Genomic DNA, 27,257 nt, shown 5'->3' on the forward strand with positions numbered 1-27,257 from the left:
TCATGAGCCTAATATTTATTTTGGCAGAAAACTTGGTACATGCACTTTATGCTTTTTGACTGTTATATGTACCTAAATTTTAGAAATATCCACTGACAAATAGCAAAGTTCAGAACCTTTCCCTGAAAATAAATACTGTTCTATTGCTTTTGTATCAAAACATTACAAAGCAATGAATTCATTCAACACAAAACAGAAGGTTCTCTTACAGTCTCATACTTGCATCCTTCACTTCTCTTAAACAAACAGTAACACTCACTCAAGACAACATGTACCACACTGAATTGCTTTGTTTTCAATAAAATTGAAAAAAAATGGTACTATAGTAACTGTCTTCATCATGATTAATGTAGGAAACATTTCGAAAGCATGTTATTATTATTCTAAATTACACTTTGCTTGAATTAATTTTTATGCATGGTTACTAAGATATAAAGAGTTCTGAATTGCAAATTGTAACATTCTTTCTTGTGAGATAAAATGAGATTCAAAGAGTGAGTACAGTTTGCTAAAAGATTTTTAGTCTGAGAATTTCCAAACTGGAAAAAAGGGGGAGGGGGATGGGGGAGCAACATTGTAAGAGTCAGCCTAAAGGCTAGCAAACCACTAGAATATAGTGCCAATTACAAGATTTTTTTTTATTTTTTTTTACTGCAAGACTGCAATGTATTTCTAGCTTAATGGTCTAACAGAAAAAAAAATTATTCTGCACTTACATGGTGTTTTTGTCTTATCATTGTTAGGTGTTAAATATTCTCTTTTCCTACAATTTTATCTGTTTCACAGACAAGGCAATGCACTTTTTCATGAAATTGTGATAGATTAAGATATACTGGGATTATCAATCAGATATTATACAGAGGGACTTGGGCAGCAGTTCTTAACGTAGATTTTGCAATTTGGCTTAATGTCACCTTTGGAAAACCTTACCTTCTGCCCATTCTTTGCCCAGTAATTTAATTTAATTTTTATTCTCCATATCCAGAGAAGTGTATAAACATGATTGGAAAATAACATGGAAGACAACATTAATCTCCCTTTTTTTTTTTTATCCTTTTCACAGCTGTAAACAATTGGCCCTGCAGAAGACAGATCTGGAGATGAAAGGAAGCAAAACGATGGGTATATCAAGGACCAGCTCTCCCTCTCTCCAGCAAGGCAGGAGGGATACAGGCAGGCAGTGAAGGCTCCACAAACAGAAAAGCCCATGGCCCCCAGTCTTTCCTACTAATAAGCTAGATTATTTAGCCAGAAGAAAAAAAAAATATATATATATAAAATAAAATAAAAAAATAAATATAAAATAAAATAAAAATATCAAATTAGTCTGGAAAAGAAAAAATCTTTAACCCTAAAATTAATCACTTGTAGCATTCGTGTTGTTTCTCTGTAGTTACAACTCTTTCTCCAACTTGCACTCTAATTATTCCATGCTTCAATATCCCAAAGGCAATTATGCATTTTTCAGAAGTTATGGATAGTAATCAGTACTTTCAACAAGACTTCCAGACAAAGCCTATCCAATGCCTTATTTATTAATAATGGCACATACTTTGATTTATATTGTATGCATTCAGCAAAGCAACACAATGTCTCTTGTGGAAAGAAAGTTCCTTCATTTAGTGGATAAAGATGTTCCACCTCCAACCTAGACAGAGTTACTGACAGGTCATCGTCAGTCAGAAAAACTGTGTTTGCAGCCTTGAAGAGAAAGAACAAGTGTACCATGACAAGAGTAAGCTAAGAACAGGGAGAATATATGCATTGCATAGAAAGGTACAAAGTGGCTAATATCATGGTATGGTTATCACATGCATAATGGAAACAGCAGAACTGTTGCCCAGGGAATAGCTAGTTCTATTTGCATTTCTCTTTTCTTCCCCTTGACTTCAGTGAGCACCGCTTCAAATTCAGCATTTGCCATTCTCTCAAAGAAGTTGTCCCTCTTCCTTACTGCGGTTCTCCTTTGTGGCTAGAGAAACAAGGAGATTCATGATTACCTCCTTATTCTGCTAATAACTTTGCTAGCTAAAAATCTTTCTAGACTATACTTTTTATAGCATAGAGTTTATTTTTCTTTCTTGCCAGTTCAGCCTTCAGTACACACTCTGAGAACATTCTTTCATAAACTGCAACGATATTTTAGCCTGAGAAATAAAAGGACTTAAAGACCACAGGAAATTGAAATTCATGTTTCTCTTTATGAAAAGTGGATTGGCCATTTTGCCCATTTTAGAAACCTCTCGAATGCAGTGAATCAATTTGTGAAGTTATAGCAGAAACAATAAAATAATTTAAAAGAAGAGTAGAGAGTTTTAAGGGGAGAAAAAAAAACAAATTTAGAAATACATTACTGGTATCCACTTGACAGTGCTGAACTTTTTGGATATCCTTTTATGCTTAATACATACAATTGATTTCTTTTTAAGCTACCCTATACCCTTGTAATAGGTCTCCAAGACTCCATTTACAGAATATGGCAGCACAAAAAGAATTTGAGAAAAAAATGGAAAGGTATCTTACTGGCCAGTCCACTAAAAACAACAAAAAACACACCACCACCACACACACCCACAACCCACTCATGTTATACACTGCTGGAGTATCTGGAAAGGGTAACTGGAAAAATACCATTGATCAGGCTTGCATCCTCAAAATATTACAGAAGCATTTACCCAGAGACTGCATTCAGAGTGAGAAAAATGAGAGTTCCACAGACTTACTGGCTGGAATTCACTTGTCACCATGATGTACAAGATGTCACCATGAGATGAGAGAATACAATGTATAAAGAAGTTTGTTTTGGAACACTATGTATTACCTAGAAGCCAACTGGTTGTCAATGACTGAGAGAACTAAAACTACAGTTAAAAAATATAAAACTATAGTATAAAAAATATAGTGAAAAATATATATGTTATATAAAATATAAAACTATAGTTAAAAAATATAAAAGTATAGAGACAAGTTAAAATGAGAGAATTGTCCCCATACAAATATGCAGGCTGAGCTAGAATATATAAATGAAATTAGGGTGCCAGCACTGGAGAACAAGATGACCTATTCAAGCTAAAGGGTAGTTTTAGCCCCAGTAATTTCAGATTTCAGTTGAGAGAGCATTAATCCTTGAAGATATTCAAAACTTGATGGACAAGGACCTGAGCAGCCTGAGCCAAGCAGGAAGCCCAACCACATGGCCTTCAGAGGTCCCTTCCAGTCAACTATTCTAGAATTTTGTTTCAAACTGTGTTAAAACCATTTGCTTTTAGAATAGCCCTCTAATGGAAAGGATAAGAACTTCACTGCTTCAAAACAGCATGGCAAAGGCAGGAAAGAGAGTGAAGATGACAGTGCCATTGATAGCGAGAGCAAGACTTAATGCCTGAGGTTTCTTCTTGTCTTACATTCCCAAAAAAAGATCTTTAAAATACAATTTCAGAACAGCAGATATTAATATCCAATAGAACCATTCATTTTGAGACCAGGTGGCCTAAATTTCTTTCCTTTACATTACTTACATAAGTAACTGGCATTTCAAAGGGAGACTTTGCACACAAATGCCCTGTGTCACTATGAGTTTAGCTTTTACACTTTAAAAAGTCTGTTTTCTGTCTGGAAAAAATGTGAATGCTAACTTAACAGCTAATACCTGTAAGGTGAGGAAAACTAGTAAATGGTAAGATATTCATGTCTGAACAGATGCTGTTGAGGAGTTCATCTTAAATCACTGCAAGGCCAATATATTTTATGCCTATAATTGCTGCTCAAAGTTCACAGTGGCATTTTGCTGATTTGCCTAAAATAGTCTTCATGGGTGCCATTAGACCTGATTTGACAGTAGTTAAGGTATAAGGGGCAATGATCCAGCTGAATGCCTGTCCAAGTCATTTTGATAAGTGTACAGCCTGCACAGAAACTTAATTGCTCCAATATTCTTCAGTTGTTTCTGTTCATAGAGCCCATGAGAAAGGTCAATCAATCACAGAGTGTGTGAAGGTTTTAGGCTTTGCTTGCTTAACAAAATACATTTTAAAGAAAGTAAAATCAGTTAATAAGAACTTACGGAGGCTATGATATTCTCTTTCCTAATAGTGAGTTTTGAACATGAATCATTTAACATCTCTATTAAAGAGGAGGCACACCGTTACTACTACACCTTGCTCTTATCTTATTCTTGTTTTGCAACAGAAAATATTACCTGTTTTATTTAGATGCGATAACAGTAATAAGTAGATCCACAGTAATTTAAATGTTATGATACATTAAAAGATCTGATTACATGATAACGTATGAGATCAGATATCAGGAAATCCCATGTACTAGTCCTGGGCTTGCCTCCGACTGAAGAGGATTTAGACAAAGAGTTTAGTAGCTCTGCATTTTTGACTATCTATGAAAGAAAACAGCCTACATACAGCCACACATGGGTATGTGATATGTCTACACAGGTCTGAAAACACAGAGCACTATAACTTAAAGGATGCTGTCACTGCTACTACACAATCAAGACATTACCTGTTCTTAATCTGGAAGCACAAAAGGAAGATAAGCCTAGGTTCACGGCACTTTTTTTTCTTGGCTACGAATCCAACAAACATAACTGTGAAGAAGGTGACAAAAAAAAACTAACGGGTTAACTTTATTTCACTGGACCATCTTTTTTTTTTTTTTTTTTTGAACAGTCTTGGTGCACAAGGTGCTTTCTTCCTTAGAGAGATACCAGAGCCAGAAGTTGACTCTTTGTATCTAATACGGTATACATTTCAGATCCTATCATGGTTGCCATGGTAACAAACTTTTTTTTATTGAATGTCAGAAAATTCAAAAAAATACAACATATGAATCCTGCATAATTTGTTGACACTAAATATTCATTGCCTGAGGCCTGTATCACACAAAAATTACACATTTTTGCTAAGAAAGAAAAGGACATATTGATAAAACATTTGAAATTTACAGGATATTTTTTCCCCTTCGCTGCATTTGGAAATAATTTTGTTTTCTTGGTATTGTCTCCAGCTAGGCCACTCTCCTGAGTTCTGCCAATGGGGACTTTAAACAGAAAGAAATTTGTCATTTGTGGGGAGACGAAAATTAGAAAAATTTCTATCTGCCTTCCACTTTCTCTTTATATTTGCCCTTCCAGTCCAGTCATCATTTTAAGAACTTCTCAGGTATTATTTATAAAGATTCTCAATTTGTCCTTTTTTTTCCTCTATTCCCTGAAGTTAAGTAGCCTAAAATCTAAACTTTCATTCTGCTCCTTTTTGTTGCAAGTATTTTTATATCTACAACTACCTTTCAACCTTGAAGTTTTTTCGTATACAAAAGAAACATACCAATAAGTTCTCCCTCCCCCCCTACCACCACCATTGTCATTTAATGTAGTAACAGATGGATACCAAACTGTAGAAAGACACCTACTGATTTCAAATCTGCAAGGTTTTTAAGTGCATCTGTAACGTGCCAATCCACATCGATTTCACATTCTTATGGAAAGTTATGAAGCAGTAGATTTTAGGCTCCTGATAAAAGCATCCTGAGAAAATCCTTTTGGCTATAGCGTTTCTTCTCTAAAATGAGAGTGAAGTACCACCTGCACTTCACCAGTTTTCCAGCTGCCAAGCGCAGTTATGAAAATACAGATGATGTGAGTACTACACCTCCACTGCATTACTCCTCTCTGACATGAGGATCTGCCCCATTAAAGATCTTATAGTCTCACTCCCCTCTTGTTTCTCTGTCAGCATCTGGCACAATTGAGAAAACCCACAGTACTACATATTAAAATTCTTGCAACTGCTCGAAAGAGCAATTCCTTGGTTTTGTGGAAAGGAAATCTTATCTGATATTGAATATGAATAAATAAAAAGCTTCAGGATCACAGTGGATTAAAACAGGTGGAAAGACTGGAAACAGTCTCTTAATTCCTGTATACGTTTACCAGCAGTTCTTTGTGTTGGTGTAACAACTGTTTCAACAATTAAGGAGTTCAGGAATTTGCTATCGTTGTTGACAGCAAGGAACAACAGGCACACAACATGCCTTTCCATTACTTGCAGCTATTATTATATATCACTGGGTGTTAGCAGCTCCATTACTTACTGTGATTCAGGTTTATCGTACTACTGTGATACACAAAGACAGTTTTTCCAAATTCTACTGTTATAGTTCTTTGTTGAGTTTGGCAAAACTTGGATTCTCCAGTGCACTTCTATATAAAAATCCTACTGTAGACCTCTTTCTATTAGTATAATATTACACTAGAAAGATAAATGATATTGAGATGAACGTCCAGACCTTTGCCACGCAGGGCTAATAATTAAATATTAAAATAATGGAGGTCAAGATCATCTTGAGTATGTATATTCCCGCTTCTCCATGAATTAATTCAGGATTTAAGGCAAGTTGGAATTTTCGACGACCTGGGCTCAAGCTGGCCAGCATTCTTTTACATGAGTTACTTTTATCCTATTCAGACACCGAATAGTCCTTTTAGTACCTTTTCCAGCAATATTAAAGAAAACGTCTGCATATACATACCACGATGAAGCTGATAGAGTGCAGACCATAAATAGAAGTAGTTTGGTTCTGGTTCAATGATAGGGCAAAATATTCTCTTGTATCACAATATCTCCCAGTTCTTAAGTAAGGATACCTGCCCCTCTCATCTGTGTATGAAAACAGAAATAAGCTATTCTGATTTTTATTATTATTATTATTATACATATATATATATATTTTTTTAAGTTGAGCATTCCTTTCACTAGCAAACATTTCTGCTTCAGAGAGCTTGTATCTTGGCCTGTACTGTTCACAGGAAGCACTTTTATTTTTACCTTTGTGAACAATTGCATTTTTTTTAAAGCTCTTTAAAATATTACACTAGATATAAATGGGTTGAACTTTGCCTCTTGGCTGATCAAGAATGTCACCTAATTAAATAGCTTTGTGTTATTGTTATAGGCTCGGCAAGAAATTAAATAAATACCCAGCAACTGTATTTCCATAAATTGCATAACACTGTTGACTTCCCTGCATTTAAAGAAAGAAGTCATTACTCACAGCACAGGTGGAAAATATTTTCTTTGAATGAATGAAGTTTTGCATTCTACACTAGCATGAGCAATGTTGAGCATAACTGGTAGAAAGTACTCTTTTTTATAGCGGTGAATGAAACTGCATTCTGAAGGAGACTTTAAAAAAATCTGTCAATTAATGTATTCAGTTTTTGCATGTAGATAATAGTTTAACTCAGGGATCACTGCCAAATTACTTCCACATATCACAGGATAACATGAATAGATGAAAAATAGAGAACAGTAAAAATAAAATAAAATAAAAAAGGCTCCAACTATCTGTGTAAAAGCCATAACAGTATAGAATAGATCAAAAATGTCACTGATATTCTCCATCTCGGAGGGTGTGAAGATAGAAGAAGAAAAAAAAGAGAAAACAAAAAAGAATATTACTTATTGGCGTCCATTTCCAGACACGGTGAAAGTTTATTTTGAGACATTTGGAGAAGTAATATCCAGTGAATTCTGGGACTGATTTCAGCCACAGGTCTAAGGATGTCTACAGATAAGTTTGAACCTCCAGTTAACAACACGAGCTTCTCTGAATGTTTTCTTCCTATAAGAAATTGTCTGATCTCACCCAAGACTGAGATAGTCTAAAGTATCTCATGCTGCTCTTTTTTATATCTCATATACATACACAGCATATGGTGTTTCTAATCTAGGTTTTGAATGTTCAAAACATCAGACCTACTCCCCAAAGAATGATCCAAAGGAATCTTTGTTGGTCCTCTTAATTTTTATAACAGAAAGATATGACATAATACATAACTCTAATTCATGTTCTATCTGGTGTTTAAAATTACATTAACTTACTTTTTCTCCTTTCAATAACAGAATCACATAAACACTCTTGAAACTCAAATAATGATGTTATTCTTACTACAGTGCTTAGAAAGAAATATTCAGGGTCCTGGCATGCTTGAGATGTTTACTTTTATTTAAAAGGTATATATTTTCCCCAGATATCTTTGCTTATTTTCATTCTCCTCCTCAAGTAAAGAATTATACACGGTATTAACAAGAAAAACTATAGCATTGGTTATCTGTCTTGTTACCGATTCATGGCAAATAAGCTGTTAGCTAGTCGAAGGCATAAACCTGCATTGCATTCCAGAAGCAACTTTAAAAATTCCTGTTGTAGTAAAGAAAACACTTCACAGTCAATGCACATTGACCTGCACTGTTTCCTAAGACTGAACATTTCAATAAATGCTCCCCACCTAAAGACAGCACTGTCACGTGTTCTAGCAGAGAAGGTAGCAAAGCCAAACCAACAGAGTCCACAGAAACTTTGCTCTAAGAAGTTACACTCTGTAAACAAATACCAAATGGTTCCTTTGGTCTCAGTGTTGCATTAAACATCCTAACACCTGTGTTGCTGTTCTGTTGGAGAGAAGATGCATGCATCTAAAGCATGCCTGGAACTAGAATGAAATATGTATGGTTTAACCCTTTCAACTCTGCAGACATTTAACTGCTAAGAAAGTTCCTACCTTTGTAAGTCTGCCCTACCTATTTACTAAATAAAAGCTGAGAATTTGTAGCATTATCTTGATGTACTGAAGTAATCTTTACACCTTGGCAGCAGCACTGGACAGTAAAGTTGCAACAAACCTGGCGTGTCAGATGCTACTTTTCATTAAATCTCTCTTCCTCCCCATTATGGAGGATCCCCTGCAATGATGCATTTTCTGCAAGGATATTCTGCTGCTGCAAAACTCAGCCAGCCTTTTCCTTGTTTCCCCAACCCACCTTTCCTACCCTACCCTTTCCACTGGTACTGTGTAATCTGAAGGGAAGCACTGGGTTAATACACTTGCACAATACAGTAAAGCAATGACCAGAATTACTAGCAACAGTAGTGTGTGGTATTTTCTCAATACCAAGTATTTTAATTTCATTCTCTTACATTTTAAATAATATTATAATTATTATTATTATTGCTGTAGTTAATTCTCTAGTTAACTCATGCTTCAGTCAAGTCAAAATTTTAGTTCGTAATTACTGTCTTCTATTCTACCTATTAACCTCCTCACATTTTTTGAAAGTAGTTAACTACAAAGAATTTATTCTTTGTTCATAATTAGGAAGAATTTCAGTTTCACAATTTTTCTTAATCTGAAAAACATCTAAGATCCGATCATCCTGCACTTTATAAACATTTTTTTTGTATTTTTATGCAGCATTTATATGCCCAGAAGAGATGGAAAGCCAGTAACGTTTTTAAATATCATTTTCAGAAATTACCTATTCAAGCCTCATCTGTTAAATCTTACCAGTTCTGATTTCTATGAGGACCCCAGTGTCTCAGTTTCCTATTAACAATCCACTGATTTTAAAATCAGTGCTATGTTTGTTTGTTTCCCTTCTTCTTTTTCTTCTTCTAGACAAGTTCTGAGTGCATCCGGACTGTTACCGGAATACATGTGTCTACAGGCTGGTAACGTGTGTAACAAGGAGTGCTGCCTCTGGGGTTTAAGACGCACCATAAGATATACTGTTGTTTACAAGTTATTAGGTTCTAATATGCTGTATTTTACCTCTAGGATCCAACCTGGGCAAGCAGGAGAGCTCAACAGACATTTAAAAATTTGTTGGAAGTAAATTTCAATCTTGCATTCAGAGCAGCAAAAGTAACATACTTCGCATGGAACAGTAAAATCTCACAACAGATCTTTCACGAAAACACCAATAAAATGATCTTGGTATTTACCAACGCTTTCAGAAATATGTTTTTCACATGAAGTAGACAGAAAGTGAAGTTATTTTTCCACCATTAACTATGAAGGTCAGAGAAAATTGCAGAGCTTCACAGGCAATGCCTTAGAGACATTTTATACAGATTGAACTTGTGTTGTGCTGGCTGCTGAGAATAGAAGCAGTTCCCAAAAATCATTCTATCAGATGTCTCATTGAAAAGTGCATCAGATCATAAAAGCATTCGTCTTACTTACATTGTATAAGTCAGAAGAGAAAAGAAACAGTACTACATGATCAATCATTACCAACCAATATCTGCAGCACAGATTTTACACTAAACCTTTACCACAATCGACAGAATTATACCAAAATAAGCTGCAAACTTTGTTGAGCAAATTATACTACCAGATGAAATCATTTTGATCTTTTTGTGGACATTCTAGAAGTAGAAAATAATTTATTCCCTAATGTCCTTGAATGACGCATATTTGGATTTATTTCAGAAGGAATCAAAAGATCCAAAGAGTGCATGAATGTAATGAGTTTTGTTGCTGATACTGGGTAGCAGCGCAAATGGATCTATCCTCTTGTTCCTGCCGACTAATGCTAATGCATGTGCATTGAAAAGAGAATGTAATCCATAATATATGCACAAAAATCTGCATTATTGTTGGTACAAGAGTTACACTTGTTCTTGGGCTTCAGAAATATTCATTGCTGGTACTCTTTTGTTTAATAAAGGCTTCGTTATTTTTCCTTTTAATTGAATACTAATGCTGCTCTGAAGTATAAATAAGACCATTTTCAACTGATTTTTTTCTGTAACTCAGACATTCTCCTGTTTATATCTCTTTAGATTAGATAACATGCCCCCAAAATTTGATAGGAACCAAATATAAATGTCTTTGAAGGTTCAAAAAAAAGTTGAATAAGTTCTCTTACAAAATCATTTTCGAATTTCTACAATTCTTCAGCCTCGTATAAAAGCTACAACTATCCTCTCAAAGGAAGTGATTTCCAAGGATATTCCTTTCCTACTGAGCAAAACTCACTGACATCAGCTGGGCCAAGATTTACCTCCTTAAAATTATTTGAGGAGGTAGCGGAGACGAGGGGAACAGTGTAGAAAATAATATAGCACATCTATTCATTCCTGAGTCCAGTCACGTGTCACCAGAGTGACTAAGCCTTCTGTATGCCTTAAGACAGATAAAAAAATAAAATAATAATAATTAAAAAAAAAAAAAGACTTCTAGATCACATCTCAAGCCTGAGTGGAGTAGATAGATTAGTTTCAAATATCTCTCTAAACATCCAGGTGTGTTCCTTTACTATTTTTCATGTCGTGTGTTTCATGGACTGTAGAATTAGGCTGAATTTGCTAAAGCTGAACCTTCTATGAGAGATATTACATTCACATTTATCTGTTGTTATCAACATTGTGCAGTTACTCTGATTAAGCAGGGAAGGAATATTTCTGTAAGAGCTCATCCGTTTACAGAAGTCTGAATAACTATTACTACTTCTGCAATTTTTACACTGATAAGTTATAGCCCAAGTTTTTGCCTCATGATTATGAAATTGAGGTGGTATACTCATTCAACAAGCACATTCTGAGCTTGCCCTGTCCCTAGTGCAACCCCCAGAGTTTCACTTTCAATTGCAAATTGCAATACTCTGCTGCAGGATTCTGAGAGGACTTGTATGAGAGTCAGTTTTGCTCTTCCAGGAATGTTTAGTCAAGATACAAAGAAAAACACTGAGTTTTACTTAAAGAGGAGAGAAAAGTTTATAAAACAAGAATAGCGGAGAAAAAAAGACAGAGATCACTGAATTTTTGCTGAATTTCTTGCATAATTCCATGATTCCAGGACTTAGGGCATAAAAAGAGAACCTGGTATCACAATGCCTCACTGGTCCTGTAAGCATCACCTGTTTCTCCCCATATATACCCCCAGCTGCTGACAGATGAGATATTCAGATGTTCTGCAGCATACCCCTGCCCTGCTCAGAGCAAGTCCAATACAACGTATATAGCATTAACTATGGCCTTTGCTGTTTTTGTTTTACAAAGACAGCCAGCAGTTATTTTTAGCACCCAAATACAGAATCTGCACTATAAATGGGAATGCCATAAAAATGAGTTAGTCTCTATAAAGATAAAAACAAAAGACCAAAACCACAAAACCCCACAACTATTGGCAACATAAGGAAAGAAAAATCTGTTTGTGCTTGTCCTTCGTCTTTGCTCAGACCTAATTACAAATGAGGTCATGATGGTCTACAATGAACTTCTTATTCCGCTAGTCTCCAAGCTAAGGTTAGAATACTATTCGGTTTGTTGTAATCTCATTTTGCGTTCCTTGTTCTTTTACCAAGGAAGATTTTTTGACATTGCTGGGGAAAACAATGTGAGTGTTTGACTGTACGGAGGGGTGTGGGGGTGGGGGGACGGGGACATGCAGAAATCTGAGATCAGAACAATTCACAGGCAGCGTATGCCCTATGGGAAAAGTGTTTCTAAAAGCAACAGTGGTTGATACATGCAGGTAAATTACTAAATTACTATATGGCTTTTCCGGACAATGTTACATGCTTCCTTTTCTCCAGCTGAGATATCTAAGTGAGAAACGTCTGCATTTGGTAATAAATAAGTACAGCAAGTAGCATTTTCACCAATTTCTCTCTACAAATTTCTACTGCAAATACTCTATAGCAGCCATTATTTAACAATTCAGTAGATGACAGGTAGTCTTCTGAGCCAAGTATCTCCTGCCTACTGAGCTTTTCCACCTTCCAGCATGCAAATCTTAGACAAGAACATTTCGTTTTAATGCTTTTCTAAAGCATTCACAATAAAACTGGCTTATTTTCTTTTCTTGGTTAGATTTGGTAGCAAAGAAATAAACACACCCTACCCTGCCTCAACACAGCACACCCCTAATGTTGTAACTGGAAGGAGGCAGGGATAAATATATTAAAAATTACATTATTTTCAAACCACTTATGACTGAGTAAGAGGTAATACAATAATGCCAGAATCAGAAAGGACTCTTAAAAACTATCATATCTTGTGTACAAATTTTTCATTTCAGGTCCCATAATGGAAATGACCCCAACTCAGATACTTTAAAGTTCGGTCCTTGTCAGCAGCTTAGATTTTAGAGAACAAAAAAAAGGTATAAAAAAAGGTATAAATCAAATCTCTGCTCATGAGGTACTGAAAACAAACAAACAAACCTTTACACTATTAGCAATTTTACTAGAGGAAAGTGGTGAGACTTTGCACTAGGCTGGTGCAACAGCAAGCAGCTTATTAATGCTAATAAACTGACCACAAAGCTTGAGAGGATAGTTACCTTTATTCACTTGCTCAGCGTACGAAAACCTGAGGCACATTTTTTGCATAGTTATGAATTGCAAAACTGTACAAAAGCTGGAACAACTCTTGTGCTCTCATTTGCAGGTGTTTAAGAGTGTACACGCATGTGTAAGGGCATAGCTAGATATGCTGTTAATCAGGTTAGAAGATTCAGTTCTTCAGGGCCTACTCCCTGCACAAAGATATTTTTCAGCCACTAAGATGACATTAAGTGACCAGTTGCTCTGCTAGCCATTTGGGATGCAAGCCAGACCTGGCTTGCTTCACATATCTCCAGTTTAACACTTGGAAGTTTAGGAGTGTGTACCTACAGAAGCTATGAGAGCAATTGATTTAGTAAGTGAAAACAATAACATTTATGTGACTATATTATTTATGTGAAAATGTTATCTGACAAACCTCAGAACATGAAAGGACAGTTAAAAGTTTTAGTAGGTATTAATCCCACAAATGGCAAAAACATGTTACATTTGCACAGATCTCCTAGAATCCAGTTATCAACACCCTTTATTGTTTGTACCTTAAATTGTGACATTATTAAAAATTGGATGACATTCTTATAATCTGAATTTTACAGGTTGTGTGGTAGTACTTGAGGCAACTGTTTTAGGAGAATTCTGCCATGCTTTTTTTCCCCCACCAGCAAGTCCCTATTTTTACACACAAATGTAGCAAAAGTGCGCTGAAAAGATGCCAACAAATACACTATTACAGATGAACAAAATAATGAGGCAAGAAAAGTTTTGATCCATTATTTTGCTGTCTAGAAGTAATACAAATGAAAAAAATAAAATCATTCTAGTATTTTCTTTAGTTTGGAAGTAGAATAAAGTCTGCTTCCACAATCTTCCTGTTGGTAATGAGCACTCTGCACCCAGAAGAGTACAGTAACTTTTTTTTTGTTTTTCTATTTTTTGTTTTTCTATTTAAATATATATACACACAAAACACACAGCTATCACCTATATTGCTGCAAGGTATTTCCTTCCACTTCAAAAACCCTTGAAGCTATTCATGGGCAATTAGCTAACAAGCGAGTTCTGATTTTCAGATTTTAATGAACGTAGGCAGCATTTTAAGAAGTAAAATGGAAGCATTAAGGCCTCTCAGCATCACTGTTATTTCAGGGAGGGTGGATGGCATTTTCTCTTCCATGTTCCTGCTGGAAACTCACCAAAATAGGAGGGCAAAAGGCATCAGAACCTTCCCCAGCAGCACAAGGTCTACCCATGACGACTCAAACCTCTTCCTGACAAATTCAACAGCTACATTTCGAGGCTCTAGCCATATCTGAGTGGGCAGACAGAAGCACAGACAGGCGTCTGCTCCAAATACAAGTATTACCAGTTCTGCTCAGCAAACCGCTGTAGGTATCACGGCTGCCATTGCCCTTTTTCACATCAGTGTTCTTCAATGGTTGGTTCTCAAATATTTAGTTTTATCCAGCTGCTGCTATAATCAGAAAGACCTTTTGCTTTGCTTTTAGTAGAAGGTGAATCAGGCCGTAAGAGAATTAGAATTCCCTTGTTGATTGTAGTTGAGTTGCACCAAAAAAAAAAATTCTTTATTTCTAGGATTTACAGTAACATTACTTCCACTCACCACCCTTCACTCCCTCAACTTCCCCATGATTTTAATGCTTACATACATGATTTACTTGGAAAGTTGATAGAAGACTTGGTTTGCATACCTAGTATGAATTGAGATCAAATCTTTCAACACATGCTCACAAGCCTGGCTACCAACATTTTCTTTTTTAAAGTACAGAAATACCAACAAGAGATTAAAGATGCCATTCAAACAGACTTATATTTCTCATAGGTTGCTGTTCCAATGCACAAGGAAAACTAAATGCAAATGAAGAAACATATCTGTATCTGAACAGTGTGGAAGAAAATAATAAATTGCATCAGACAGTGTACAAGCTACTGTCCCTTTCTATTACTAGCAGTTGTAGGCAGGCACAATGCTACAGAATGCTTCTCTTCTGCAGTTAGCCTTTAGGTGTCACATAAATTAGCCAGAAAAAAATATTTAACTTCCCTCAGGAACAGGCTGTCTTTGTCACCTTATCTTGACTTCATCTGTGAGTTAGACACTGCCTGAAGAGTTCTTGAAGGCTCCTCAACATCAGAAACAGAAGCTTCTCACTTTAAATCATAGTAACAGCAAATCCCAGCTTCGCTGGCAAAGCAGAAGGAAAACTGTCTCAACTGCACCATTCCCAAGGTCTACACTAAGAAATTCTGGGTTTGTTTAAAAAAAAAAAAAAAGACAAGTGCATTTTTCTACTCCCCTATTCCAACTGAAGTCCAGGGAAAAGTGACTAAAGAAGAGATGTTTTTAACTGAGGGGTCTTTTTGTTTTCTCCCCCCCACCCCCTTAAAAAAAAAATCAGAAACATCCATTTTACAAAACTAAAAGTATTTTCAAAATACAATGACAACTATGAAATATTTTAGAGAATATAACTTGCATTTATTTCAGAAGTTTTTCAGGTATACCAAGTTCTTGCATGTCTTTGTAGTATCGTGAATAGAGATGAAAGAGAGCCAGGTCTTTATATAGTAAGATGAATATATATATTCACAAGTACAATCTTACTGAGTCAAGACAATTCAAGCCATTGAAAATATCACAGAACCGAATGATAAAAAAGGATCTAGATCCCTCTGATGAAAGTTGTTTCTCATTGAATAAGGTATGAATGGCAAGTACCTTTAAAATGACTCCTTACAAAGCAGAAAGTTTCACAAACATATTTTTAGCACCTACAAAATACAGATAATTCTCACTTAACATGAAATCTTCAACTACGTTAGCTCTACAAGACCAACAGTCCATCTAGAGAAAAGAGCTTTTTGGAAATGGATTTGCAGAGAAGGTGCATGGGTGGGTGGGAGAATGTATACTGGCTTTACTCCATCACGGTGTGTTATTTATCATGCGATGTCTTATTATCATAGAATCATTTCGGTTGGAAAAAAAACTCTAAGATCTCTAAGATCATCTAGTCCAACCTCTAACCTAGCGCTGCCTAGTCCGCCATTAAACCATGTCCCTAATGTGTTATCTACACATTTTTTGAAGACCTTCAGGGATGACGACTCACTACTTCCCCGGGCAGCCTGATCCAATACTTCACAACCCTTGCTGGGAAAAAAATTTTCCTAATATCCAACCTAAACCTGCCCTGATGCAACTTAAGGCCATTTCCTCTTGTCATATCACCTGGTGCTTGAGAGAAGATACTGATCCCCACAGTGTGTCATTTCAGTATTAGGATAATCATCTTACAAAAATGTCAAATAAAACATTTTTCTTGCTACTATAGCCTGTTCCAATAGATAAATGATTCGTTTTTAGAAAGAGATCATAAAACAAATCATAGTCTCTAAAGATTAATATATACACGTGTGTAGGTTTTCTCCACCGGTATTTCTATGCATATCTGGACATTGTCTTCTTAGAATAATACTGCATTAACCAAAAATATTTCAGGCTGTACAAACATGAGAGAAATGATCATGAACTACATTTATATACATAAGTTCATTCCAAAAAGGACTGTGAGGGGAAAAAAATCCCAAAAGCCAGGCATTAGGGGACAGCTTCTTTGCCATTACACAGGCATTTAGTATGGATACCATCACTAGCAATAGGATGGCCTAGCAACTCATTTAAAGAGTTCATTCAGATATAGCAAAAATATTACTTATTTCCTTTCCTTAAGACTTTTTATGGCTGAAAAGGTGAAATGAGAGTTGTTTAGAAGCTCTTTCAGTTTTAAGGGGGGGGGGGGGGGGGAAATGTGCAGAAAAACTTGATTATGATTATTTTAACAAGCAAATGCCTTCTTCACTCAGTTACTGACTACACTGAAGTGTCCCTACTACTGTCCTCTTACAGATGCTTCACTTTACATAATTAAACATTCATTGATCCAGAATCTGAAAGACTACTTACTGTTAACATGCATTTCAGATGTAGAAAGTCTCTACTACGCATACAATAGCTTGGCAGCAGGCTATGTATAACAACTTTGGCAGCAGACACCCACTCTCCCAGTCATCGTTCTGCACACTAGCACCTTTCCTTTGCTCTCCTTCTCATCTTCCTAACCCCTTGCCAGAACAGAGCGTTCAAATCCAGTACAAAAGCTTAGGCTTCTCTACAAAAACACTTATGTCACTCCATCTGCTGTGACAGATGCACCATCATCCCGGTGGTTAACAAAATACAGCAGCTACAAAGGCAGCCAGAAAGACACCAACATGAACTATGCAACCTTCCACTGGTCCACATGCTTGAACATAGTGGTGCATTCTCCAAGTCTCAACAAACCACACCATGAATTCAAACCTTATAGCTTTTGGAATGTATTTAAGTGTTGAAACAGGATACTTTTAAGGGACATATTGAAGACTCCATGATACACTGATACCACAGAAAGACAGGCATCAAATTTAACAGTTACCCACAACCTGTTTTAATGCCACCTGCTAACATGTCAAACTTTTACTGTATGCTGAACAAAGGGAAGCAATAGTGACCAAAATCTAGCACTGATAGATATCACGTCTGGGTATTTCAAATTCATTGACCTGGACAGCATTACATGCCTAACAGGTCAAGTTTATAGTGAACAGTTCTTGCATGCATACAAGTAAGATGTTTGTGGAGAACGTTCCCAGCATCTCACCCTGCCGTGCCACCACTAGACATCAGTTGTTCAGTACCATTATTCTTTTCAGAAGTGTCAGCTGCCAGAAGACTGCAGTCTCCACAAGACTGTTCACATGGACAACATTAGAGTCTTTTGTGACTAGATTCTGCATGCACAGAAACTTATTTTTAAATATAGAGGTTCTACTGCATTTGAATGAAGGACCTTGTGTATGCAACAGGGTGTGCGTTAGAAAAATGCACTGTTCAAGAAAAGATGTTTATAAAAACTGGGATATACAGTAGGCTTATTTCAGGGGAAGCCATTTTAAAGAAGCATTTTTCCTGATTGTGCTCCACTTCTGCAGTCCATACATAATTTAAAAACAATATATTTTCAATTATTTTGAGCTCCTTAAACAAGAGAATTTTTATGGATGTTAAATATAACCAGGTAATCATTAAAATCTTGCTTGTGTTGCTTTTTCAGCTGCAAAAAAATGGCAGTGTTAAAATTTCTTAGGATTAAATGAGACCTCTAGGGAGTAATGGTTAGAAAGAAAGGTAATCAGGTTTTCTAGAAGAATGAGGGAAAAAAAAATAGTCTTCAGTTTTCCTACTCTTTTGGAAAACCCAACCCCAATATTACAGACAATACACACAGTGAAGTTATTCCAATAGCAGTATATTACTAATATCATGAAAAAATACTGTCGAGTGGAAGTTGACCGGAAACCTTTGGGCTGCACTGTTTAAAATGCTCAGCTTTGTAGTTTGTCATGACCTCATTATCATTAAATTAATTCATATCCTTGTAGAATGTTTGAAATGCCTGCCAAATAGTACTGAACTGACAGCCTAGTAAGTCATATTTCACTGACACGTGAGTAAGAAATTAAAAGAAATCAGATTGATCTTCCTCTTCCTAGACAAATAGTTCAAACTACTAGCAGGCGTCAAATGTTGTACATGCAAAAAAAAATGCATAATCTACCAAAGATACATAAGTCTGAGTTTTCCTGCAGGTATAACCAATTCCTCACTGAAATTCCATATTTAACTGTAGTATTTCCTCAAAGTTGATCATTTCTAAACACAGTGGAAGAGCTTGTACATCATGCATTAGGAACACCTGCTGATCAATTCTAAATAACAAAAAAATGCTGTTTCCTTTTTTTATTTCTTGGGGTAATATTTTCAAAAAGCACTGAAGCATTGCAGATTCCTTGGTTATGCAAGTGCTTTTGAAAAATGCTTCTTTTTTCATTTAAAAAGGCAGTGATACACTACGAAAAGCCAGAGATAAGCTCTCAGTGTTCATAGCACATTTTGAGACTGGTAGATCTCCAACCTTGTGAGACACTTTTTCCCTTGAGAGTCCACTGAGAATACATAGCACTATTTAAATAGATGCAGCACATCCAGAAGTTTTGCAAAGTGTTCTCATCTCCATTTTATGCGCAGGCATATCAAAATCCAGATATGTTGAACACGCCTTCAGAAGTCAGACTCAGAGAATACCTTACCTCTTAGCATTATTAGACAAAAAGGTGCATCTGTTTTTTAATTCTATTTTTTTGATTCTTACCTACAGTAAGAACAGTGAACTCCATGCCCTTATTTTCTAAGAACTTGCTATAGTTAACCAATAACTGAAAGCATGAACCACTTCAAAAAAACAAAAGGAAGAGAAATTACACGAATACATGCCAAAATACCTCCTTGCTGTCTCTGTTACATGGTGCATAAATTGCATTTTACTCATTCAGGGTTAAGCTCAACACAAGGGGAGCAATAAATGGTTCCACACTTTCAGAGGCATTAAAAAAATCCTATAGTCTTTATGCAAGAACTATGCTTATGCAGTGAGGCAGTTTTGTTCTCCTCCACTGAACTCAGAAAGAAAACCAAACAGCATCTTGATTTTAAAAAGTTATTCAAAGTGTACTTGTGTGTGCCAGCCAACACTGTCACACAGGCATGGGGCTTTGCACCTATCCTCTCTTTTCTTGACATTGATAAGTATATAAGACTTGGCCAAATACTTCTTATAGACTGTTCTAAACTATTAAAGACGAGCATAAGTATTAAATGAATGCAGATACGTCAGGAATGTCCTTTTAGCATGGATCTCTCCATTTCTGTCACTAGAAAGACGAGAAAGAAACATGAGTTTCGTGAGACAAGATGACTGTTACGTTGCTCAAAATGTTAGATAAGTGTTTGCTGTAAAAAAAAACTGTCAAGAATTCTTATTGTTTGTGTTGTATTTTTTTTGTACATTGAAGAAATTAGATCTGAGAGGCATTAAAAAGAAAATTGATCAACAATATAAATTTTGGTGTGTAAATAGGTTGAAGACAAACAGTAATAATTGCTAGAGTCAGCAGGAATGTTTTATTTATTTACTGAACAATTAATATATAGCTGAATAAAGCCTATTCTTAGTAAACTAATTTACTCTCAATGAAGTGCATATGAATTGGTCTTATTGCTATTGAGCTATAGTCTTAACTACCATCCTCATTCCTTTTAGAGGAACAAGATGATGCAGAATTTAAGCAACTATTGAAACTCAGATTCTTACTGTCGATGTTTATGGCTTCAAAGGTGTCTTTCCAGGTAAATTATATAAGTTATATAAGAGGACTCAGTGTGCCATCATGAAAAAATTATTTCCAACCAAAAGGTCTGCCAAATTTGATGGAAAGACTAAGTGTATTACTTGGTGCAGCCCAAGAAATTGTGCTGCATACATACATCACATTCATTCACACCATTTTAATGTTTATTTAAGCAGCATATTAGCACTAATTATCATTACAGAAGCTGACAGCCAAATTCTCTGCTGCCTCAGGCAGCGGCATTGGCTTTTGGACCATATTACTTCTGCTGCTGTCCAAGCAGGGATGGTAAGAAGATCCATCCAAAAATAGATATCCTAAGTCTGTTTTTTTTTTTAATAGACTGTTTTGCCTATTATATCCAGAAAGATATTGATGAACTTTATCAGTTACAGTCAGAAATTCACCCTCTTCTACAAGTATTTCCAGATAGAAAATATTCAGACAGATAAAGAAAAAGAGGTTTACTTGAAGATTTCTTTATGCACTGTTTTAAACAATAAATTCTCTCTTGTAAGGAAAGCGTATGCCACCATTTGATTGAAGATACTCATCAGTAGGATGATCAAACTCCAGTTTTCCCCATTGAACATTGCAATCGTAGAAGTTTCAATCACAGAAGTTTTCTAAACTGCAACATGTTACACCACATGACATTTAGTCTATTACTTCACCTGTTGCCTTCCTCTCTTAATATAGGGTTGGTAAGTTTAGTAAGCATGAAATGTTCTAGTAAAGATTTCCAGCAGTGTCACTAGGCATTAGCATTTGCTGTTGTGAAATCAGCATCTCTGCACACAGTTTTAAGAGTGGATCTTACAAAAGATAACTGGAGATGCACTCTGCAGTTTCATGCTGGTTGATTTATTTATTCTTTCAAAAGATTAACATACAGTTCTGAAAATCAATAGTCCACATGGCAACTTCATATTCAACAGACCTCCTATCTGCAGGTGCTCAATTAGTGCTGCTGACTAACTTGCCAAAACCAAGTTTTGCTGGTCTAGTATTCCAAGTCCCAAGAGTGTGCCTGAACCATGCCAAGTTAAGACTAGATCTATTTCAAATGGAAGACTTGATTCAGTGAGAGTAAGAAAAACATTAGGAGGTCAGGATACAAAAAAAAAAAATAGGGAAGAACTCTGAGTAGACAAGGAGAGAATCATGGCTCAAACTGGTTGAAATCCCACAGTAAAGACATTAGAAAGAGAACAACAACTGTGGAAAATTTATAATTGCGGGGGTCTGCAAGGGGGGGAGGGGCAAAGAAATAAAACAAGATGACCACATATCACACACTTCAAATAGAGCGATAAACTACTATGTTACATACCTATATCTATCTACATATCTATATATCTATACAGATATCTACATACCTATATATCACAGAAGAAATAGTACTGGAAAAGAAAAAGAGTCCATAAATTATTTTTCAAGGTAATATTCGATAGGAAGCTTACTGTTAGGATGTTACAAAAAAAATAATACAATAAACATTAACATGACTATATTGGAGAGACAAGCTGGAACTGGAACATATAATGAAGTGCTTAGAGAAAATGGAAATGCCTAAGGCAGGGCTGGTGATGTGCCCCATATCACGGAGAGATGAAGAGAGCCAGAAAGCTATCTTCAGTCATGTAAATGATACAAATTTCTAAAATATGCATCAAATGGAATACCAGAGAGATGAAAGGCCCCTCTTCAGCAGTAAACTCTAACCTTGCTGCTGAAAGAGTGCTAGGGAAGCAGCTACATATGGATAGCTGACTGCAGAGCTGGCTTCTCTTCTTTGCCTTGAGGGATGTTTCTCCGTCTATGAGCACCATTTATCTTTCATCTAGATTCAACAAGCAGAAAGTGATATCCTAAACAGGCAGCATAATTTGTTCCACAAAGATACAGAAGATTTTTTCCTTGAGTACAAAGAAATATACTCCTAAATTATCTGATTTTTATTTTACCAAAATCAGACACTTCACTGGAAATAAGGCAGTAAATGCAAGTCTTCTGAATGTCTTAGGAAATGTTTTTCATGTTGACAGTGTGACCTGAAAGGACCTTTACAGTTGGAAACGGTCAATAGTTGCAAATGCTGTAGTTTTTTATCATGGATTTCCTGTATTTAATACTATTGAGGACACCGTTTAATCCTTGTTTCTGACTATTAGAACAACTGTTAGATATTAGGGGTGTTAATAGAAAATGAATGCTTCTGATGCTTGCATAAAATTATAACCTACATATTTTTCTCTGAGTTGCTGTTAAGAGATTGTGTTCTGTATGCTATCTTGTGCTTTATGATGTTCTAAGCAATCAAAACTTACACACAGAAGAAATCATTCAAAGCTCATGTTCCAAAAGCAACCTTACCAACAGTAGATTTCATAAACAATATGTAAGCCAAATACCTGAGTTCAAAATTATTAGGTAAAAGCTTGGCTTTGAGAAATAAAATAGTGAGTATTTCAATTAATTATCTATAGAGATTATGCCTATGAACTGTACCTAAAGTAAAAACTACTTTGGGGGTGGGTTATCACTACCTAATGATAAAAAAAAGTTCAGGAATTTTGTTGTTCGTGCCTTTTTTTTTTTAATAAACTAAACACTAAGAAATCATCAGAAGACAAGCAAATATATATAAGTAAATATTGTCCTTCTTGAACAAGCCCAAGATGCAATTTACATGTATTTTATAAATACTTTATTTTTTCATAACTTGTAATCCATTTTCTCAAAATTGGGGCAGAAAGAAAGGTAGATATGAATAAAGAACAATAAATCTGGAATAGTTTATCTTGAGTCTTTGCTTAAAGAAAACAAATCAAAATTCATTTTGAGAAACATGGAGGCATTGCCGAAGTTTTACCTTGTATGTCAAGCTGATTTGATATTTAACATTCAAAGTAAACCAAACAGTGCAAACAAGCTTCCTTTAGAACTGGAGATGAAAAGTAGATAGAAGCTTATTGATTTAGTGAAACTACCTTTTTAGTACAAAGTTCAGCTTTAAACTTTAACCAGAATGACTGAAATGGGGAAAAAAAGTTTATTAAAAGCAGAGGTGAAGGGTGGGATGGGGCGGGGTTGAATTCTAGTTTATTAAAAAGGGAAAAAACACAGAACACCTAATACAAGAAAATGTCTGTTCTACACAAGTCTTTTCTTCTGTTTCCTTGACATATCTAGACCAAACTTGTTTGGATTAGTGCTGTATAACAAGCAAGTCCTCAAATGTTTATTTGTTCACCTTGAACTACTTCCTCTGAAGTACTTGAGCAGCTTTGCTTCTTGAAGGGATGCAAATGCTAAAGTTGGAAGTCTCCAAGGGGAGAATTGTGGGCATGAAAATGAGGTTAGTCTTTAATACTCCGATTCTAAGAAGATTTTTTTTTTTTAGTTCACTGCTACCAGCTTTGCATCCCATAGCCATAAGACAATAAAGTAATCTCTACCAAAGATATCAGTTCCCAAAATTATAGTAGTAAGTATGAGCTATAAATTACTCTGCAGAATTTAAGAATAACAAGTAATTTAGTATTATGAATCAGTAAGTACTATCCATACAGGAATTATATTTTTAAATGAAATTTCCTAAGCTGATTATGTAGATACTAGCCTACAGGACTGTCTGAATGGGGCAGAGACAAGTATACAATCTGATCATCATTTTTAAAGTATTTTCTGTGTTTGCATAATCTGTACCCAGAGAACTGTACTCTCTCACACAAACTACCATAGATGGAAACACTGAGGAAGGTATAAAGAAAACCCAGTCACCCGCAGATTATTTCAAACTGTGTTCCAAATATCTGTTCTATTTTTCAAATTTAGGGCAATATTACTAATTTTAAATAAACAGAAGTATACATACACATCTATGTACACCCTGTTTAAGAAAACTTTGCTCAGAAGAATGAAATTGAAAAACTAAACTGAATGTAACAGCTTCAGCATTACTACATTTCTTGTCATTTCTGCATAAAAATCAAAATAAGTGAAAGCCACTGCATACACATGCACTTCAGTAACTTGGCAGATACATACTCTAGGCTTAATGTCTGACAAAAAATTCACAGCCCTCTCAGATTTATTTTTTTTAAAAACGTTGATACAAATATATCCATGACAGAGTTCAACAGAACTAATAACAAGCACTGAAATGGTCCCTCCTGACTTAGGTCATTGTTTCACGGAGTTCACAGCCCACATTTTCCAGGTGTCTAGCAAATCTTTTATTTCAAGAATGTGTTTTATTTGGTATTTAGATGGCAAGTTGGTTGTTACTGTTCGCCAGATACCTGGAAAAAGATGCACTTTGTTCAAACTTCATACTGTAAAGTTTACCCAGAAATTACATCGTAGTAATTACGTCACCTATTACAGAAAGTTTTGCTTTTTCCACACATCATCTGCTCCAGCAAAGAAGGCTACCAACCAAGGGCAACCAGAGAATGAGGGTAACCTGGTTAAATAAAAAACACACTACTAAACAGTTAATCTACCTATTGTTAACAATATGTATACAAACTATGAGAAAATAGATAGCACATAGCATATATGAAACTCCTAAGCCACATCTCATTAGGTACTTTTGCTGCTACAGTGATAGGAATAAAAGTCCATCTGCTAGGTAATAACCTATTGTTCATGAAAATACATGCATATTTTGTCTCATTAAACTTGACTAATTTTTTTTTTTTTGAGATAAATGAGAAAAATCATGAATGAGCCACAGAAGACCCTTTGAACCACAAGAAATAAAACAGATGTAGCTAATAACAGGACTGGGACGTAAGCAGTTCTACATTATTGCTGAACTTTCCTAAGAGACTACAGTTCTTCCACTGCTTACCATTAGTAACACTAGAAGAAAGTGTTATATTAAAACTCCTGGAATTAAGTCCTGTACAAGGAATAAGCATGCTCCTTTTAATTTTACATGCTAAATAAAAATAAAAAAGAAAAAAAAAAAGAAAAATATTCTCTAGACACATACTTGAATTATTTCCACAACATTTTGCAGTTAGAACAAATATCTGACCCCATTATCAGTCTAGCACTAGCCAGCGTGCCAGACAGTTTGTGATACCTTGAAACACAAGTTATGACTGCATTTAAATCAAGCACCTCCATGTGCTGCTAAGAAAGCAATCTTTTCCAGGAAAGTTCCTCCAAATCCTAGCAGCCCTTTCCAGGTTTTTGGAAAACTTAATTCCTAATTTCAAGTGGTTGGCAGGAGGGGAAAAACAGAACATGGTAATGTAAGATACTGTATGCTTTGAAATGAAGATCAGGATCTTCCTTGTCAGTTACTCAGAATTTGCTTTGATTTTTGAATAAATTGATTTTTTGATTAACCTCTCCACCAGAAGAGACAAGATGATACAAGTCACTGTGCAACACCTCCATATTACGGTCTGCTTCCTTTTTGTTCAAACACCCAGCTTGAATGATTAGCTGCAAACGAGCAGCCACATCCAACGCAGGGAAATTTGTAACTGAAAGTGTTATTTATATCATGTTAAGCAATTGGATGGCTTTCAAAACTGAGTAGACATAAAATTAAAGGCAAGTCCAAGAGCATGTATTTCTTTAACCAATGGTGTGTTACAGTTTTACCTCTCCGGCTGCTCCACCAAGGATGACTGCACTATTTAGAAAGTTTGGCTTTTTAGGTTTGCAGACATCACCTGTTCTCAGTCAGCAATGAAGACTTTGGCAAGTCACTTAGCTTCCTTCAGTTCTTCCTGCATTGAAGACTAGTATGTACTGCCAGTTTGTACTTTTTATTTTTATTTTTTAATTATAAGTGCAGTTACGAATTGTGAAGTGCTTATGTACTTTAATTGGAAGAAAAAGAACAAAACTGATAAAATTTAAATTGAGAGATTTAAGTTTGTTTTTTTCTGGGACCTATAAAAGCCATCTACAACAAAATAAGTGGAAGAATCTTAACATTTACAGTTAGTCGAACTGAGAAATATGTTATTCTTCACCTGTAGCAATGATACTGTGCCATGCACTCTCAACAACAATAACCATTAAATAGTTATTGTTCACATTGTCTAAATGCCAGAAAAATATTTCCATGTTTTATTTTGGTCTGACAATGCATCTCCTACAGGTATTGTCATCTCTCTCAAAATGAATCTCGCAGCCAAGTTCAAGGGCTATGAATCATTCTTATAACTATCTAAATGCTATCCTGAATTTATCTAGCAGATACAACGCCCCATAGTTTTAAATTACAGAATGCATCTATTGTTAACAATCCTGATACAATAAAATACCACAATTTTCCTTCCCTGGAGAAGGGATTCTCAAGCAATCCATTCACCTCTCTGCTATATTTTAAGTGATGTGTTTATAAATTTTGATCAAGAAATGAAAATATAAACACTTTAGTAGTGAGGTCATTAAAACTACTGTAAGCTCAGTAAAATTTCTTTCAGCATCCTGTTCATGAAGTTCATACACACTAAATATATTATTGATTAGATGTAGGCAAGTTATTGATACTATAATTGTTCAAGAAAATTCAAGAAAAGTCCTTAAATGCAGGCTGCCACCTATTATGCTAGAAGCGCTCACACTTCCATACAGATGCTGCCAAAAGGACTTTGTCAGATTGCAACAAATACAGGAGAACATATCATATAGTGGTCCTGGTTTATAAAGGGATGAGCAATAACATGTTCTTTGATATTAATAAATCCAATCTCTTATTACATAATGAATTCCACTCCATTTTTACTACACCAACAGTAAATGTTAGGTGAAGAGATGAAACTGACG

The 27,257-nt window shown here is 35.5% G+C and overlaps 1 long non-coding RNA gene across 1 annotated transcript in view; it reads right to left on the reverse strand.

Annotated features, from left to right (window-relative positions):
* Nucleotides 1-1,301: 1,301 nt before the first annotated feature.
* The window catches only part of LOC125184072 (uncharacterized), a 41,283-nt gene continuing 15,327 nt past the window's right edge, over nt 1,302-27,257 (reverse strand). Inside the window, exon 3 of the long non-coding RNA XR_007167358.2 lies at nt 1,302-1,972. This is a non-coding gene — a long non-coding RNA (uncharacterized lncRNA). The remainder of the gene's footprint in view (nt 1,973-27,257) is intronic.

Source organism: Anser cygnoides, chromosome 16 (genome assembly GCF_040182565.1).
Source record: "Anser cygnoides isolate HZ-2024a breed goose chromosome 16, Taihu_goose_T2T_genome, whole genome shotgun sequence".
NCBI classification, from domain to species: Eukaryota; Metazoa; Chordata; class Aves; order Anseriformes; family Anatidae; genus Anser; species Anser cygnoides.